Consider the following 17,236-nt stretch of genomic DNA (forward strand, 5'->3'; position numbering starts at 1 on the left):
CTCTTATACAGAGCAACAGCACAGTGGTGAAAAGTAACCTTTTAACTGTTACCAGGAGCCGTTTCTACTTCCTGCCCCTCTGTGGGGAAATTTGGCCACCCAGGGTCCAGTTTCCTCCACACTTTGCATTGTTTTTGTGTCTTTTAACAATTGCATCCATTACATGCTCACAAAAATAGAGAAACTAGTTGACAGATGTCAATCAGAAATTAAAGGGGCGTCAACCCCAAGCTGAAACTAAAGATGTAACTATCCTACTATTATCCCCTCAAATGGACTTTACACCATCTCGTGAAGGTCGACACATTTGTTTACTCTGAACAAACAGAAGCAAATTCCAGAGTTGTTCGCCATCTTTTCCGGTGTAAGTGTTTGGAGCAAGAGCACATCAGCTAATTTCATTGTTGGGGCTGTGCACAAGTAAATAAAGACGCACGCCCTTCAATAGCCTGCTTTCCTTTTTTCCAAATGTTGCCTCAGCGACTGGGAGACATAATGCTGTAATACTGTACTGCTCAGGTGGGAGCAACAACACGGTGTTAAACAGCTCACTTTGTGTAAAGGACCCTTTATGAATTAATCTCACTATTTAGAATGGGGTTTGTTCCTCCGCTATGCTATATAAAACTCTAAGAAGTCTAAGCAAGAGAGAGGAAATACTTCCAGATGAGATTTGACTCTCATACCGCTTTACACCGTCCCAGTCTCCAAATGGATTACACAGTGGAAACAGCCTAGGGAGTACCCTGACCTTAGCTCAATGTCAAGAGAAAAGTCTCTGAAGGGATTGTAGAATAGGCTCTTCGGAGCAGAGACCATGTATCCGTGTGTGTTTGCACAGCACCCAGCACAATGAAGCACTGATTAGTATCTCCGAGTGCTACTATAATAGTATAAATATTAAATAAAAAGAGACTGCAGGGTAGCACTTGTTGTTTGTGCAACTAGTATGTCAAAGCAATGCAGAGACTTTTCAATTGACTGTTTTGTACTGTACCCATTCCTGGAGCATACCCATAATGGTGGGGATATTTTAGACTTCAGGCTGAGGTTTATGTCCTAGTTTAATATAAATAGGTTAGTAGAGTGGTTCAGTATAATGAAATAATGAAAAATAATGGCAAGTATGACTTGTATATGTATTTTTGACCTGTTAAACCTGAAGTGTCTCTCCAGTTTGCTTTCCAAATTGAAAGTGCAGAAACCTCATTTCAGCCCATTTCCCCGATTTCATCAGTAGCTGCAGAATAGGGAGAGCAAGCTCATAAGTTTTCAGTGTGTGTATGTGTGTGTGACTGCATGTTGCTGCTTGCTGTCAAGACATATTCATGCCTGACATGGCAATGGATTTACAAAGAGTGTTTATGCCACAGTTGTAAACAAAGCTGGCAGTTTTCTGCATTGGAGGGAAAAAACACGTCGGTCAAGGTGCCGGTAATTCTTTTAAACCTCTAACACAACTAAGTATTCCTACAAACCCAAACAAGCCTGAGCTTTGCTTTTCAAGCTCTGGTATCCTTACAATATGTAAACATAGCTTGTCAAATTGAAGCCTCTAAAATAGCTTCTGACTGGAAGAAGATGCATTGCAGCAGAGTGGACAGAGACTGGACTGGCACTCAGAAGGCTAGGGTTCTCTTTCTGGCTCTGCTACTAGCCTGCTGGGGAACCTGGGCAAGTCACTTCACCTCTCTGTGCTTCAGTTCCCCATCTGGAAAATGGAGATAATGATACTGACCTCCTTTTTGTAAAGCACTTTCAGACCTACTGATGAAGGCACTATATGAGAGCTGGGTGATGTAAGATTGTTTGAGTATCTCCTCTGATATATGACTTAGTGCAGAGTCACTCTTCTTATGTGTACTCTCTTGAACATTCCTTAGGCTCGTCTGTCCAGGTGGAATGCTGCATAGTGCTATGTGGAAACACAGACTTCAGTTCTGAGACAAGATTAACCATGAGATTTGACTGGTGTGCTATTTTCTGGGGGGAGTTGTGAAATTGTGGTAAACAGCAACAACTTCCAGCTTAAGGGACTGGTGAAAAGAGGAAGAAGGGAGCTTCCATCTAGTTGTGTGCATCTGGGGGAGAGATTGGCAATATTTGGTCTTTCAAAACAACAATAGCCTTAGGGGCTGTATCTGGTGAACAAGCAATTCTGCTGAGCAGGGAAGAATTTGAAAAACACTGTTTGGTGTCGCTGATGTTTGACTAGGAAGCATTAGAAAGAGAATGAATGATGGGTTCCAAGAGTGCTATTGAAGCTGACCAGTCAGCTGTACCTGTATATAAACACACCACTTCTTTGGAGGAGGGCAGGTTCAATGTCTTGTCAAGAAGCAAGGAAACACAGAAAGCAACAAAGAATTTGAGATGCTGAATGCAGTGTCTGCTTTCAGATTACCGGTAATTAAAAAAGAAATCTGTTAGGTGAAACATGTATGGCCTTATGCCTGTTGATTAAAATTTCTCCATCAAATTTTGTATTGAAAAGGTTCATTCTCTCTCTCTCGCACACTGATTGCTTAGGTGTCTGCTTCCTAATCCCCTGTTTGATTTGGTGCAATAAAAACAAATAGGAGCAGCATTCAGTCTTTAGAGTCCCTTTGTGTTGCTTCTGCGTTGCTTGTACAATATGTAACACTTCAGTGGGAGGAGAGAGGAAATGAAGCATTCATTACTCATTGCTCATTTCAGCACCAGGGTAACATGAGATGCAGCCTTCTCAAGATCTAAATGCACCTGATGCATAGTGACATTGGGCCAGGCACATAATGCAGGAGACTTCTGATATCAAATTTATCCCTAGTGGTTCCTAAGTAGGCGTTTCATAGTGGAGTTGGGGTTTGTTTGGAGAGTGATCTCTTTGGGAGTTGTAAGCCTATGCAGATCCATGTAGATAAATACATCTGTCTTTTTACTACAGCATTGCACAGTTCCAGAAAGCTTAAGTCTGGGATAGGATTCAAATCCACAAACTGAGCACTAATAATTCAATAATCATATTGACTGGTCTGTCCCTATTCCAGCACTGTGTGGTGGGGGGGGGGTTGTGTGTGTGTAGATATAAGCTTTATTGGCAGAGTCAGCAACTTGACCCTGTGGAATTTAACAGTTTTCCATACTGCAGCAGATTGAGTTATTAGATTATTCACAAACACTTTCCCCCCCTTTATCAGGAGCATTCACCTTCAAATGAGAATTGAATGGGTTAGTATACTAGCAAGTGAAGACCTGGGATTGACTGTGATTTAAGTCAGAAGTGGAGGGGAATGTTTGGCAGTCTCCATCTGCTGTATTCCTTAGTAGATGTTTCTTTGTCACAAAACCACAGAGCAGTTCAGCACCATTCGCAGACTCGGCTCAGGACTAGAACTAGCAAGGCTGCTGCAGATCAGGATTGTGGTGTATTGTCAGAGCTATGCAAGAGGAAGCTCACATGGCGCCGGTCCACGTTATTTCTGGCTCCAGCCAATACTGTTATTAGGCCTTCATTTTGATAAGCACGCAATTCTTCCTCATTTCAGCTCTTACAGAAAATGTCTTCCCAGATGAGTTTGCAAAACTAGCTTTTTCTTTTTAATACCAAAAGGAGGGAGGGGGGACTTTTAAGAAGCCTGTTTGGTCTGTTATCTCCTAAAGGAGAAAATTAGTTTGGCCTTAGGCCAATCCTCAATGGACAGCTGTTTACCTTCTTACACACCGCATAGACCATGGTCCTGAGCAGAAGGAAAGTAGCATGAGAACACTTGAATTACAAGAGGACCCACACCTGCAGCTCTGACACCTGAGGTATAAATATTTCCCTCCCTGTCCACATGCATCCCTAAAATGATGATGCAGCAAAGGTTAGGTTTCCTCACACTTGTCTCCTCTGCCACTTCATACTACAAACTGTTACAGATTTACTTTAAAAGGAAGTTATTCTTTAGGAGTATATATGTTCTTGATTTAGAATTGGGGCAGGTGCAAGAGAATAGGTAACCACAAACAAGATCTTGCATGCTCAATCCCTGTGGTGTTTTATAGCCATATGTACAAATTCCTAACAGGGTTGTTTCTTCTGCCTCTTGTAGGTGGTCACTTCTTTCATCGCAATTCTTTGTCTCCTCGGAGCCTGGTCTATGAAAGTGAATTCTCAACAATCCAACCTGCCTTGGACATGTACGATGAGAACAAAACCTGAAAGGAATGTGTGTTGTGGTATTGGTTTCTTCCTTTTTTTTTTTTGTTTCTCATTCCTGTTGTTGTGTACTCCTTCCATGGGTGTCCTTTTGTCTAAAGAAGAACTGCTTTTCCCAGAATACAAACCTGGCTTCCAAGTGACGAAGATGAAGCTCAACTATGGTTGTCTCCAAGGCCATCATCTCTGGGACAACAATGTGCATACACAAAATGGGCTGCTGTTAATTGCAGAATTGGAGTGCAAGTTAGTTTGTCAATCCAGCCAAGTCTGTACAAAAAAGGGCTTGCCCTGATCCAGAGTACTTTTGTATTGAAAAGGTGTGTCTTAAATAAGCACATGATCTTTCCATTGTTTTAATTATGCACATGTTTGCTGGACTATCAGACAAGATACCTGGTGGTAGAGGCGATTCTAAGTTCCAATGGTGTAAAGGAACACCATTTTTTTTCTGTCTCCCCATAAGTTTATTGTGATATGTTCCCTTTCTGAGGGGAACCTGTAGAAATGCATTGACTTTCCTATTGCCCATTTAACTCTGGGTAATGGCAAAACAGGTTGGCATTAGAGCTACAGACAGGAGCTGTGTCTGGAGTATCCATGAAAGGTTTCAAGTAACCCAATACTTCAATTTTTCAGTTTCCACTGAAGTTGGACAAAGGTTTCCTATACAGAATGCAACTTCAGCCATTCCTAGCCCTCCTGCCAAGTGAATCTCTTGACAACAGGGATGCTGCTGATGTTCATGGGCCCACCATTTGATCTTCTTGAGAAATGTGCAGGTATCTAGATAGCTATCTTCTTTTGATTTTTTTAAAAAAATCCACCCTTTTTTTTTCACCGAGATTTTTGAGAAGCCAACATGTTGGTATTGTACACAGAACAAAATGTAAATTTCCTATCCGGTTCTCCCAATGAGACCTGCAACAGTTAAGTAATAAACACTTTTTCTCAGTGCTGTGCCCTTTCCTGCTGCCATCAGTAATGTGAATGCAGAAAGCAGAAGAATTAAGGAAAGCACCCACGCTTTGACACTTGGAGGAAAATCAGGTTTTTGTGACAAAAAGTGGCCACGAAATGAATATTGTCCTAAAGCTTCTAAAAGGGTAATGCCGAAATAGAAAACAAGATTTTTTTTTTTTTTTAAGGACTCAATGGTGTTCCTTTAAAAAGCAGCTCTGGAGAGTAAGTCAGTGTGTCTAATGCACCTTTTCCTACTGAATGCTGTGTAATTGTTTAAGTTTAACACATGTCAATATTTTCTCCATTGCAGTCTGAGTAACTGTAGATGTAGAAATGCATTTGTGTCCTTTTGTAATGTGAACAAAATCTTCACTCTGTATAAAAATCGTGATTTAGAACAAATGGCAAACTGAAAAGAAACGTAAGAAATGTCCTGCTAACTTTGAATCTAAACAGCGTCTGCTGTAGATGGGGAAACTTGCCTTCTTTTTATAAAGCAATCAGTCGTCTTGGCATGTACTCTGACTTGAAGTGTGTGCAGCCGCGACATTAACGCAGATGTTAAAAACAAAAAAGAACTCTAAAGTGAGGAAGTGAGCTTCTAGCAGAGCAAACTTTGGCTGTTGCTGAATCGTATTTAATCTGATAATTCTAGACTGGGTGGTGCAGAGTTTAAAGTGTTTTACCTTTTACAGCACTTTGTTTATATTTGACAAATTTTACTGTAGTCAGCTAACTTTAGAAACATTTTTAAAAAACTTTTTAAGAAGCACAGTTTTAACACACACACACAGCATTGAGGATATGAAACTGAAGGTTGGTGGACACTGTTACTCAAGTAAAAGAGGCCCAAAATCAGCATTTGTTCCTCTTTTCAATCTGAGAAGTAGAGCAGATATTTAGTGTGTGAACAGTCCTGAAGCTGATCACCCAAGCCCCAAACACCCTGAACTAAGGGTATGTCTACGCTGCCCCCCAGATCGGTGGGTAGCGATCGATCCAGCAGGGGTCAATTTATCGCGTCTAGTTCTGTCACGATAAATCGACCCCCGAACGCTCTCCCATTGACTCCTATACTCCAGTGCCATGAGAGGCACAGGCAGAGTCCACAGGGGAGCGGCAGCAGTTGACTCACTGCAGTGAAGACACCGCGGTGAGTAGGTCTAAGTATGTCGACTTCTGCTTCGTTATTCATGTAGCTGAAGTTGCATAAGTTAGATCGATTTCTTCCCCTTCCCCCCGCCCTCAGTGTAGTCCAGCCCCAAGACTCTTTCAAGTCTGACTGAGTTCAGGCACAGTGGAGCGAGAAGGGCTGATGGGGTAATCCCAGTTTTCATCATTGTAGCTGAGTGATCATTACATGCAGATCTGTAAAAACAGCGACCTTCCCAAACCAGACAAAGAAATAAAATTCCCATCTTTCACGGGCAGAGTGGCTTTTAGCAGGGCTTGTAATAGCAAGGCAGGGCAGGCAGGTTACAATTGGCTCTAACTAGGCAGTCTCCCAAGCTGTAATATTCTTTATCTGCATCTAAGGTCTTTACTATGCAGGAGAGTCCAGCCACCAGTGTAGCTGCAGCAGTACAAAACGTAGGCAGGCAAAGCAGCTATGAACTATTATTTGCACTGGTGCAATTTACTCTGATTTTAAGCAGGATTAAAATCCACTGTGCACATCCTAGTTTATATAGCATCTTTGCCTGTCTTGCTCTAGGGGTTGCCTCAGTGCAGCTGTATCAGAGCTGGTCACTGACAGCTGTAACGGGGGCAAATTTCCTGTGTAGACAAGGCAGCCTGTGCGGCACTCGAGAGAGGTAACAACTCCTTAGGTTTGAAAACAATTCTATTTCCAATTCTAACTTTTAAAACCCAGTGCCCCAGTGAACAATAAAGCAAGAGGCAAATACATCAGCACTCACAGGAACAGACTTTTTCAAAGTAATATTGATCCTCTGAGCCCAGTGATCACGAATTCTGAATTCCAATCAGTGCTATCTTTCCTTCTGCTAAGTCAGTTCCTTTGCTCCGATTCCATAGATTAATTAAAACTTGCACTAACTTTTATGTTTTGGATAAATTTGACAATGTCGCCAACTCTTGGGATATTTGCTGCTTTTTCTTAAAGCTCCAGCTGCTGGAGTCATGTGAGTATGTGGGAAAAAATCTCATCTTACTCTTTTTTAAATGAAGGAAGTAGATCCTTTGCTCCAGCTATGACTGTTCACACCAGCCAAGGATCTGCTTCTAATGTTTCTAAGCCTCATGGTTGTGGAGAAAATCTGGCAAAAATAAATCCTAAAGGCTCAGGGGGCAAATAAAAACTTCAGTACAATTTTAAAAATTATATTACTAAATCTCTTGATTTTTTTTAAGCCAATCTCATGATTTTTGGGGGGCCTGGTTCATGATTTTTGAAAACTTGGGGATGGCAATACTACTATTACTAGCTACAGCACCAGTAGATTCTTAAATAAGTGAGTTGAGGGATGTGTTGGAGTTTAACACTTGTAAATGACACTCCCTCATTTGGAAACTCAGTGCTGTGAGGAAAGCTACATGTCAGTTCAAACTGATCCATGAATGCATGCTCTGACATGTGGTATTGGCAGTCCTTGTGCTTGGTCATATTAAGGATGTGAAAGAGACAGTGTAGGGAACATGGCTGATTTTTCAGACAAGCATTCTTAGTTTTGGGGTTTCCTTTTTAATATTAAAAGGAACTAGATGCTAGCATCATTGTCCTTTTTCTACTGTAGTGACACTGCAGGTGGTTGTCACTTTGCAGAAGTAAAATGTATGCACTGTGAGTGCCAGTTACTTGAAGTAATATTTTTAAAGCAAATAAAGGCTTGATAGCTACTCCACCAATTTTATGAAGTTTATTAAAATCCTTTTTATCCCAAATCCTACATCTCCCCAGTTAGGCTATAGTATTCCCCTCAATTTTTACCCAACTTCCAATTATATGGAAGTTTTGCATCCCCCAAGATGTTTGTAAAATTAGGATTTACTTGTGTTCTCCAAGGGATATCCTCAAGTTAAAAATAACCTCTCCGCATGTTTCTTACCTACGTTACCAACAATAAAATAGATTATTACAACTGAAAACATCTTACAATCTAATGTACTTTGCAACATCCATATTTATTTGCTTCATTAAGCTTGGACAATGAAAACTTTAACATTTATATTGTGGTAGCACCTAAAAGTCACAATCAGGTTGGGTCATACTATGTTAGGCACTTTATGAACACAATATATGACAGTTCCTGCCTTAAAGAGCTGATTTGTCAGTTTCACTTTTACCTCCCCTTCTGGCATAATGTTACAATGTTTACATTCAAATAGAAAACTGAAAAGAAATCATTAAAATAATGGGTTTTATAAATGTGTATTAAAAAACAAATCCTGAATTTTAGGCCCAAACTACTGGACAATGTCACTCTTATAAAAATATAATCAGTAAGCCTATGAAATAATTACAAACATTCTTTCAAAGGATATGTGGCAGGAATCAAATTCTTCATGTACAAGATTCTGTATATGGAAAATATCAACCCTTGCTAAAGAGAGACTATAAAATAAGACACCAGGTAAACAGAACAACTTGATGGTGTGTTTTTTCCCTTCAGGCAACCATTTGTTACTCTTGCTAAGGAGAGCTTTGTGGCTGTGTCGCGGTCTATACAATTGAGAATATGCCCCTCAAATTCTCCCCCCTAGAGTATTCAATCACTTTAATGCAGCAGCAGGACTGGGGTAGAAAAGACAAGTAGGAAATGCTTATGCAGCGAGTTCTGACTGGAGCCTAAAATTGATTGAATACACTGAGTGAGTGGTAATAAAAGGGTGCTAAGCACCTCATAGGATCAGACCCTAGGAGAGGGTACATTTTACCACTTCAGGGTAGAATTATAGTAGGTAAAATATTTCATAGTTTTATTACCATTGTAAGAGAAATGCAATGATCAGAAGCCTTTTCAACAACGCTTTTGCAGACTTTCAGTGCAAAGCTGCACAAGTGCCAAGAAGTGAATAGTCCAGATGAAGCAAGCTAATGCATTACTGATCATCAGTAAATAGACTCCATTGGTGTGGCCCTTCCCCACCAAGACTTTTAGAGTCTCAGTGATAAGGGAATATGAGGTTACCAGACTAGGATTTGTATGCATAAAACCTGTCGTGAGAAAAAAAGGGCTTTTCAATATCTGCCCTCACAATGTTTCTTGCTTTTAAAGAGGAGTGTCATGGTGTTAGTATAATACCGCTGGGTTAATTGTGACCAGCTACTTAACACAATTAATATTAAAAACCAAGTAAAAGAATCACAAGTCAAAATAGGGAAAGAAAAGGTTAAAAAAAAAAAATTGAGTAAGGCTGTCAAGCGATTAAAAAAACTAATCGCGATGAATCGCATGATTAATTGCACTGTATTTATTTAAATATTTTTGAATGTTTTCTACATTTTCAAATATACTGATTTCAATTACAACAGAATAAAAAGTGTACAGTGCTCACTTTAAATTTATTTTTTATTACAAGTATTTGTACAGTAAAAAAACAAAACAAATAGTATTTTTCAATTCACCTCATACAAGTACTGTAGTGCAATTTTTTTAATCACGTGAGTTAACTGCAATTAATCGACAGCCTTAATATTTAGATAAGTTAGATGTATTCAAGGCAGTGGGGCCTGATGAAATTCACCGTAGGGTACTTAAGAAACTAGCTGAAGCAATCTCGCAACCATTAGCAATTACCTTTGATTACTCATGGAGAACAGGTGAGGTCCCAGGGGACTGGAGAAGGGCAAACATAGTACCTATCTTTAAAAGGAGGAGGAGGGAGGAACTGAGGAATTAGAGATGGGTCAGCCTAACTTCGATAGCTGGAAAGATACTGGAACCAATTATCAGATAATCAGTTAGTAAGCACCTATAATATAATTGCGTTAAGGAATATCCAGCATGGTTTGTCAAGAGAAAATAATGCCAAACCAACTTAATTGCCGTCTTTTTTTACTAGCCTAGTGGATAGGGGGAGGCTGTAGATGTGATATATCTTGATTTTTAATAAGGCTTTTGGCAGGGTACCACATTACTTTCTCTCATAAGCAAATTAGGGAAATGTGGGCTAAATTAAATTACTGTAAGGTGGGTGCAAAATTGGTTGAAAGACTATACTCGGGGATTACAGTAGCTCCTCACTTAACGTCCTCCTGCTTGAGGTTGTTTCAAAGTTACGTCGCTGCTCTATTAGGGAACATGCTCGTTTAAAGTTGTGCAATGCTCCCTTATAACGTCGTTTGGCTGCCTGCTCTGTCCACTGCTTGTAGGATTCTGTGGAAGAGCAGCAACTTTACAAGGGAGCATTGCACAAGTTCCTCTTCTCCGCCTCCTCCCCCTCCCTCATAGCGCTTTCCTGATGCCAAACAGCTGTTTGGCGGTGCTTAGGACTTTCTGGGAGGGAGGGGGAGGAACGAGGAAGCACCATGTCTCCACTCCTCCCCCTCCCTCCCAGAAAGTCCTAAGCGCCACCAAACAGCTGTTTGGCAGCAGGGAAGCGCTGGGAAGGAGGGGGAGGAGCAGGGATGCAGCATGCTCCAGAAAGGAGGTGGAGGGTGGGGGGGAGGGAAGAGGTGGGCCTGGAGTGGAGCAGGGAACGGGAAGAGGAAGGCCTGGAGCATCCCCCGGCAAAGTCGGCAACTGTTCTTCTGGGGGGAGGCTGCCGCTGCTGCTGTGCAAGTTGCTTCCTAGCATCCTTGCCTGCAGCGGGCTGTTACTGTGTGGGGTAAGCCAGGGGCACCTCCCGACCACTGTACAGTACACAATGCCTTTTGTCTGCCCCCCAAAAATTTCCTTGGAACCTAACCCCCCACATTTACATTAAATCTTATGGGAAAATTGGATTAATTTAACATCATTTCACTTAAAGTTGCACTTTTCAGGAACATAACTACAACGTTAAGTGAGGAGTTACTGTAGTTATCAATGGATCTCTGTCCATCGGGGGGAATTTATCTGGGATCCTGCAGGGGTCTGTCCTGGGTTTGGTAGTACTCAATATTTCCGTTAATGACTTGGAGAGTGCAGTGGAGAGTATGCTTATAAAATGTGCAGATGACACCAACTTGGGAGGGGTTGCAAGCACTGTGGAGAACAGGATTAGATTTTAAAATGATCTTGACACATTGGAGAATTGGTTTGAAATCAACAAGATGAAATTCACTAAAGCCAAGTGCAAAGTACTACATTGAGGAAGGAAAAATCAAATGCACAGTTACAAAATGGGGAATAACTGGCGCTATGGCCGTACTGCTGAAAAGGATCTGAGGGTTATAGTGGATCACAAATTGAGCATGAGTCACCTGGGTGCTGAATTTACAAAAAAGGCTAATACCATGGGATGTATTAACAGGAGTGTTATATATAAGACCAGGGAGCTAATTGTCCTGCTCTACTTGGCACTGGTGTGAGGCCAGTATTGTGTCCAGTTTGGGCACCGTACTTTTAAAAAACTGTAGATAAATTTAGGAGTCTCCAGAGGACAGCAACAAAAATTATAAAAGGTTTAGAAAGTGTGTACTATGAGGAAAAATTAAAAACTGGGCAGATTTAGTCTTGAGAGAAGATGACTGACAAGAGTCTTCAGATATGTTAAGGGCTGTTACAAAGAGAATGGTGAGTGATTGTTCTGCACATCCACCAAAGGGTAGGACAAGAAGTAATGGTCTTAATCTGCAGCAAGGGAGATTTAGGTGAGATATTAGGAAAAACTTCAGAACTATAAGGGGAGTTCAGCTCTGGAACAGGCTTCCAAGGGAGGTTGTGGAATCCCCCTCACCGGAGGTTTCTAAGAACAGGTTGAACAAACACCTGTCAGGGATGGTCTAGGTTTACTTGGTCCTTCCTCAGGGCATGAGGCTGGACTAGATGACCTTTCAAAGTCCCTTCCAGCCCTAGATTTCTATGATTCTGTAATGTCAGAAGACTGCACTGCCTTGGCTAAATGGAAACTGAAACAATTGTGTAATAGTGAAAGAAATGCCCGCTGTGCTTATGAATAGATTATGAAACACTTGTGTTTTCTTCCTTGTTTAAACAACACTGGAGTAGTCTGACCCATTCCATTGGACAAGTCAACATCTCTCTTCAATACCGAAGACTTAGCTAAGTGATCTGACTGGCTGTCTGAGCATCCCCATGTGCTTTATAAAAAATGGATGTAACCTGCACTTCTGCCAGAAGCATCTGATAAAATGAGTTGATCAAAACAGCAGTGCTCACTTAAACCATTTCAAAAGCGTGGGAGAACAAATGTCTTTAACCACAAAGTTAGACACAGGGACAGCTATTCTAATATGCTGCAGCAAGAGTGCTCCCGGGGCAAAGTTAATGCTCTGGTATGCCCTTAGCCACAATCTGTGTTTGAGGCTATATCACCGCTCTGTGCCTGAGGATGGAGTTGGGGTGCAAGGGTAGAGAAATCTAGCTGGAATTTCTCTAAGGCAGCTCTGTGCAATCTGCTTGCTGGTGAGTGGGAATTGTGAATTTTTTGTGTAGAGAGTACTTTGTGTGCTTTTAAAACCAAAGAAGTCATGTGGCATCTCAGAAACCAAGTCATTCGGTGCCAAATAATGAATGTATATGCTAGGCAGCAGGTGCTCACTGCTCTAATCCACTGTGGGGGGGGTTCTCTGCCCCTGCTGATGTGTTTACAGAAAGAGAGGAAAGCATTTAGAACTAGGGAGGCAAGAAAACTACTTTCCCGCAGAAAAGTGGAGTGGGAATGTGTTCTGTCAAAACTTGCCTTAGATGTTACTTATTCATATAGTCTAGCAGATTGCGGGGCAGTGTGGAGCCTTAGAACTTGAGTAAATAAACAATGTGTTCCTCTGAACTACACGTCCTGGTAAAATGGAAATTAAACAAACATCACAGGTGAAGCTTTAACTGTAGGTTTTTACCCTCTCTGTTATAACTCCCTTGTGTATCTTAATTTCCAACCTATTAGTACAGAAGAATCGGTGTTATCTGAAAAGAGAATTTACACACACATGTATTTTTTAAAATAACCTTGCCTTTTTTCTTCAGTGCTGGGTTTAGTAAAGTGGGGACTACTATTGTATGAGAGGGGATTGAGGAAGTACAGCGTTTAAATACATTCAGGGTGAAACCTTGGCCCCATTGGCTTTGATCGCCATACAACTGGTGTGTTATTTTTTCACTGCAAGTGTTTTAGAGAGGGATATAAAAGATTAAGCTTTGTGCATATGTATAATGCTCCTATTGAATAAATGCAGAAAATGTCAGATTATAAAGGGAAAAAAATGTTTTTAGGGTGGGGAGTGAGTGTGGTGCAGAGTCAATATGTCTTGTAAAATCAAGAGAAAACAAAGTATCCAACTCCTCTCATATTTACTAGTGGCTAGATGAGGGGCCAGAGACTGGATTTGTCCTTAGCTCTGCCGCTGTGTGTCCATGGGAAGAATCAAGAATGCATAACCTCTGTCAGTTGCCACTTGCTTCCTCCTCCGGCTCTTCAGAGAAATTGGTAAAGTTTTTAAAAAGTGCCAAAGAGACTAGACTTTCAATGGGGCTTAAGCCTCCTTATGCACTTTTGAAAATGTTACCCATAGTCTCTTTTCTCCTGCAAAATGGAGAAGTTTGTAATGAAGCTGTGACACGTAGAAGAACTAGTAAGGGACTGGACTTCACTTCCTGGCCCCCGTCATCTGTCATGGGTTAAGGTTACAAAAGATGAATACCCCATCACATGGCAGTGGTCAATATCAACTGATTCCAGTGGCTGCTGTTTCATTGTGTTTTGTCAGAAGGAAATAAAACCTAATACCAACTAAAAATAACCCCAAACTAAAGAGACAATTAATAGAGAGGGGAAATAGTGACATCCAAGATGGAGGTCTGGAGAGGAAACCTGATCTCTCTGACAGATGAGAGGATCATTCTGCCTCTTTTTGGACATCTGTCAGCTACTACAGTCTCTGATGCTCAATGACTTTCTGATGACCGAGCCACTTCTTGTGCTCAGAACATGTACTGCCTATTTGGCAGCTGAAGTGGGTCTGGATCTGCCTCCTGGAGCCTGTGCTTGCTGCTCCTGGAGCATTTCATTGTCAGTGACTGGACAAGCATGTTACTTCTGCCATGGCTGCAGTAACAAAGGCTGCTAGGTCTGGATAGCTGAGCTGCCCATCGTCATTCTGAGAAACCCTTTACTGTCAGCAAGGCTGCTTTCTTTTACTGCCATCTGAGGGAAACGGTGAGCAGCCTGCAGGATGATTCCAAAGGAGAGAGAAGACAATTGCAGCCTCTCCCTGACCTGTGGAGTCTGGCTCACCAAATGAAGCTGCGCTGAATTTTCAGTTGCATGCAGTGACATCTAGTGGGGAGGACAGAGTGGATCAGCTCCCAAGGTCAGATAAGACCTCTATTGTCTTTTTATTTATTTATATTTCCCCCTGCTTGTTAGGACAATAGAGGCACCATTCACTCAGTTCTCTGTCAGTCTGATGCCAGGACTGTTCAGATCTGACAGACATATTTAGCTGTGTCTGACATTGGGTATTTAGTGAAACAATCTATATGCATTCCTCCGAATCAGCTATTTTATCTAACAAGCTTTGTCAGATCTCTCAGCCTGGCTTATCCCCTGCTGACTCCCTTCCCCACACTGCCTGCTCTCTCTAAAGAAAATTAACCCTCCAAGTGGAAACAGCAATCCTGGTGCCAGTGGAAGGTAGAGTGATCCCTTGTCATTCTCAGTTACATTATTAAATGGATAATGTGACCCAGTTTTGCAAGACACTCATTTATGCAGATTATTACTTTGTCACCCTTTCACTTTTCCTTCTGATCTTAGAGGAACCCAAAACTAATACCACAATGGAATGGGATTTGAAGTTTAAGATTAAAACATTTTTCAATCTTTATTGTTTGTATTGTGGTAGTACCTGCCAGCCCTACTCCTGGAGCAGGACTCTATTTTGCTAGACACTGTACAAACAGAGCAGAAAGATAGTCTCTGCCCCAAGGAGCTTACAAAGTAATAATGAACTGTTCATTTTGATGTATTCAATTGTGACTGTTTAGAGACTGCAGAGGGGTTTTGTTGCATAGCTGAGTTAATATTTTATTATTTGTATTATTGTAGTATCCAGAATAGTGCCCAGCTGTGACTGGGGCTCTATTGTGCTAGGCACTAGACACATATGTAGTACAAGAGTCCCTGCTCCCAGAAGATTACAATCTACATAGAGTAGGCATGGCTCTTGTGCAGAAACTTTCCCTAGCGGCAAGCACAGTTGAGGGCTCTGTAGTGAAACATCGGATAGCATCTGGAACCTTGCAACTAAAAAAAAGGCTCCTCAAACCGAAGTTTAATAATAATCCACCTGGAATAGAACTTCCTGTGTACTGAGACTGCTAATGTTGGCACGATTTGTATTGGCACATTGCCCTGCAGTATACCAGTCCAGTTGTAAGGTGTGAGGTATGGGAAGGGCCTAGATTCTTTTTATCAATGAGACACAAGTAGGTAGTCATATGATTAGAGCATCAGCCTAGAAGCCAAGAGTTGTGTAAGCAGAGATTCCTGACTCTCAGACTTCGGGGACAAATCAGATTCTGTATCTGTTTCCCTATCTGTAAAATTGGGGTGATAGCTACCTCACGGGATGGTGTGAGGCTTATTTCAGTAATATCTGTAAAGTGCATTGAACTCCTTGCATGGAAGGTGCTGTATAAGTGCATACATTTATTTTCCATTTGTGCTTGGTGGAGCAGGTCACAACCTATTTGCTTATCTTTTTCCATCTGTCCTCAGCCTACTCTACACTTTGGCCACTCAGGAGCTGTGATCAATTTTAGCTATGACTTGTGATCTGTTTGATCTGTTTACTCTGATGTAAAGTTTGCCTTTCTTTGCTTTCTGCGTGTTCTGTCACTTTTGTTGCTTGGTTCTGGTTGTTCTAGACTAACTCTTTTGGAATATTCAGAACACTGGACGCAGTAGAACCTCACTAAAGACCGGAAGTCCATTTGCTAATTACTGAACTTTGTCAACAGTTGAATGATGCTGAATGTAATTAATTAATTGATTGCTAAAAAAAAAAAAATCCTCTTCTGTATCCTGAGGATGAACCAGGGACAATGCGAGGATGTGTCTGAAAGTAAATGGTGCATTGATCCAGAGTCATTGCAGACTATCAAGTTTACAAATGACCAGCATGTGAATTAATGAGGTTGCACTGTGTTAGGGAATTTAGCCTCCGCTTAGCCAGTTGAGTGTCTTGGCAACTGCTTCATACTCCAGCACTGGAAAGTGAGGCTTGGCAATGACCTTGGCTCGCTTGCTTCCAAGGCCAGTAAAGGTTAGCACAGTACATATGGGGAACAGCATCCCTGCAGTTGATATGTGCAGATTCTTGGAGTACTATGATAGCATCTGCCTCAGAGAGATGGCTGGCTAGATGATAATGGCCAGTGGAGGAAGTGCTCTCCCCATCCTTCCCCTACAAATGATCCAGATCCTTGCGTATATGCACACCGGAAGGAACATGTGGAAAGCCCATGCTTGGATGCCAAAAGAGAAATGTCACAACCAAAACAGAAACATCCCACCTGGTGATTATCTTATGCATTTATACGTAAGTCACGATGGTGATGAGACCCGTCATGTTAGCCGTGTACACAAGTGAAGTGAAATGATTTCTAATCTGATTGTCTAGTCGAACCTGCAGCAGTTAGAAGTAAAATAATAAAAAAGAATTAATAAAAAAAACTTGTGTCCCTGTCTCTATTGGGATCACCTGTTATAGGCCACGGCTAACTATGCACAGAACCAGCTGAGTGGGAATTATTTCATTGTAATAACAGAGAGGAAAACTCTTTTTGGATCTGGGGACTGAAAGTAGTAAGAAAAAAATCTAATGATTTGTGTATGTGTGAAATAAAAAGGCGGGTTCTATGCATTTCAGTTTGTTTGCCACAGAGTGGTCTGTACCTGTATGGATATATATTCTAAAACTGCAGGCAAACTACCACAGGTTTTGCAAAGTGAAATGGACGA

This window comes from Trachemys scripta, chromosome 8 (genome assembly GCF_013100865.1).
Source record: "Trachemys scripta elegans isolate TJP31775 chromosome 8, CAS_Tse_1.0, whole genome shotgun sequence".
Classification (NCBI taxonomy): domain Eukaryota; kingdom Metazoa; phylum Chordata; order Testudines; family Emydidae; genus Trachemys; species Trachemys scripta.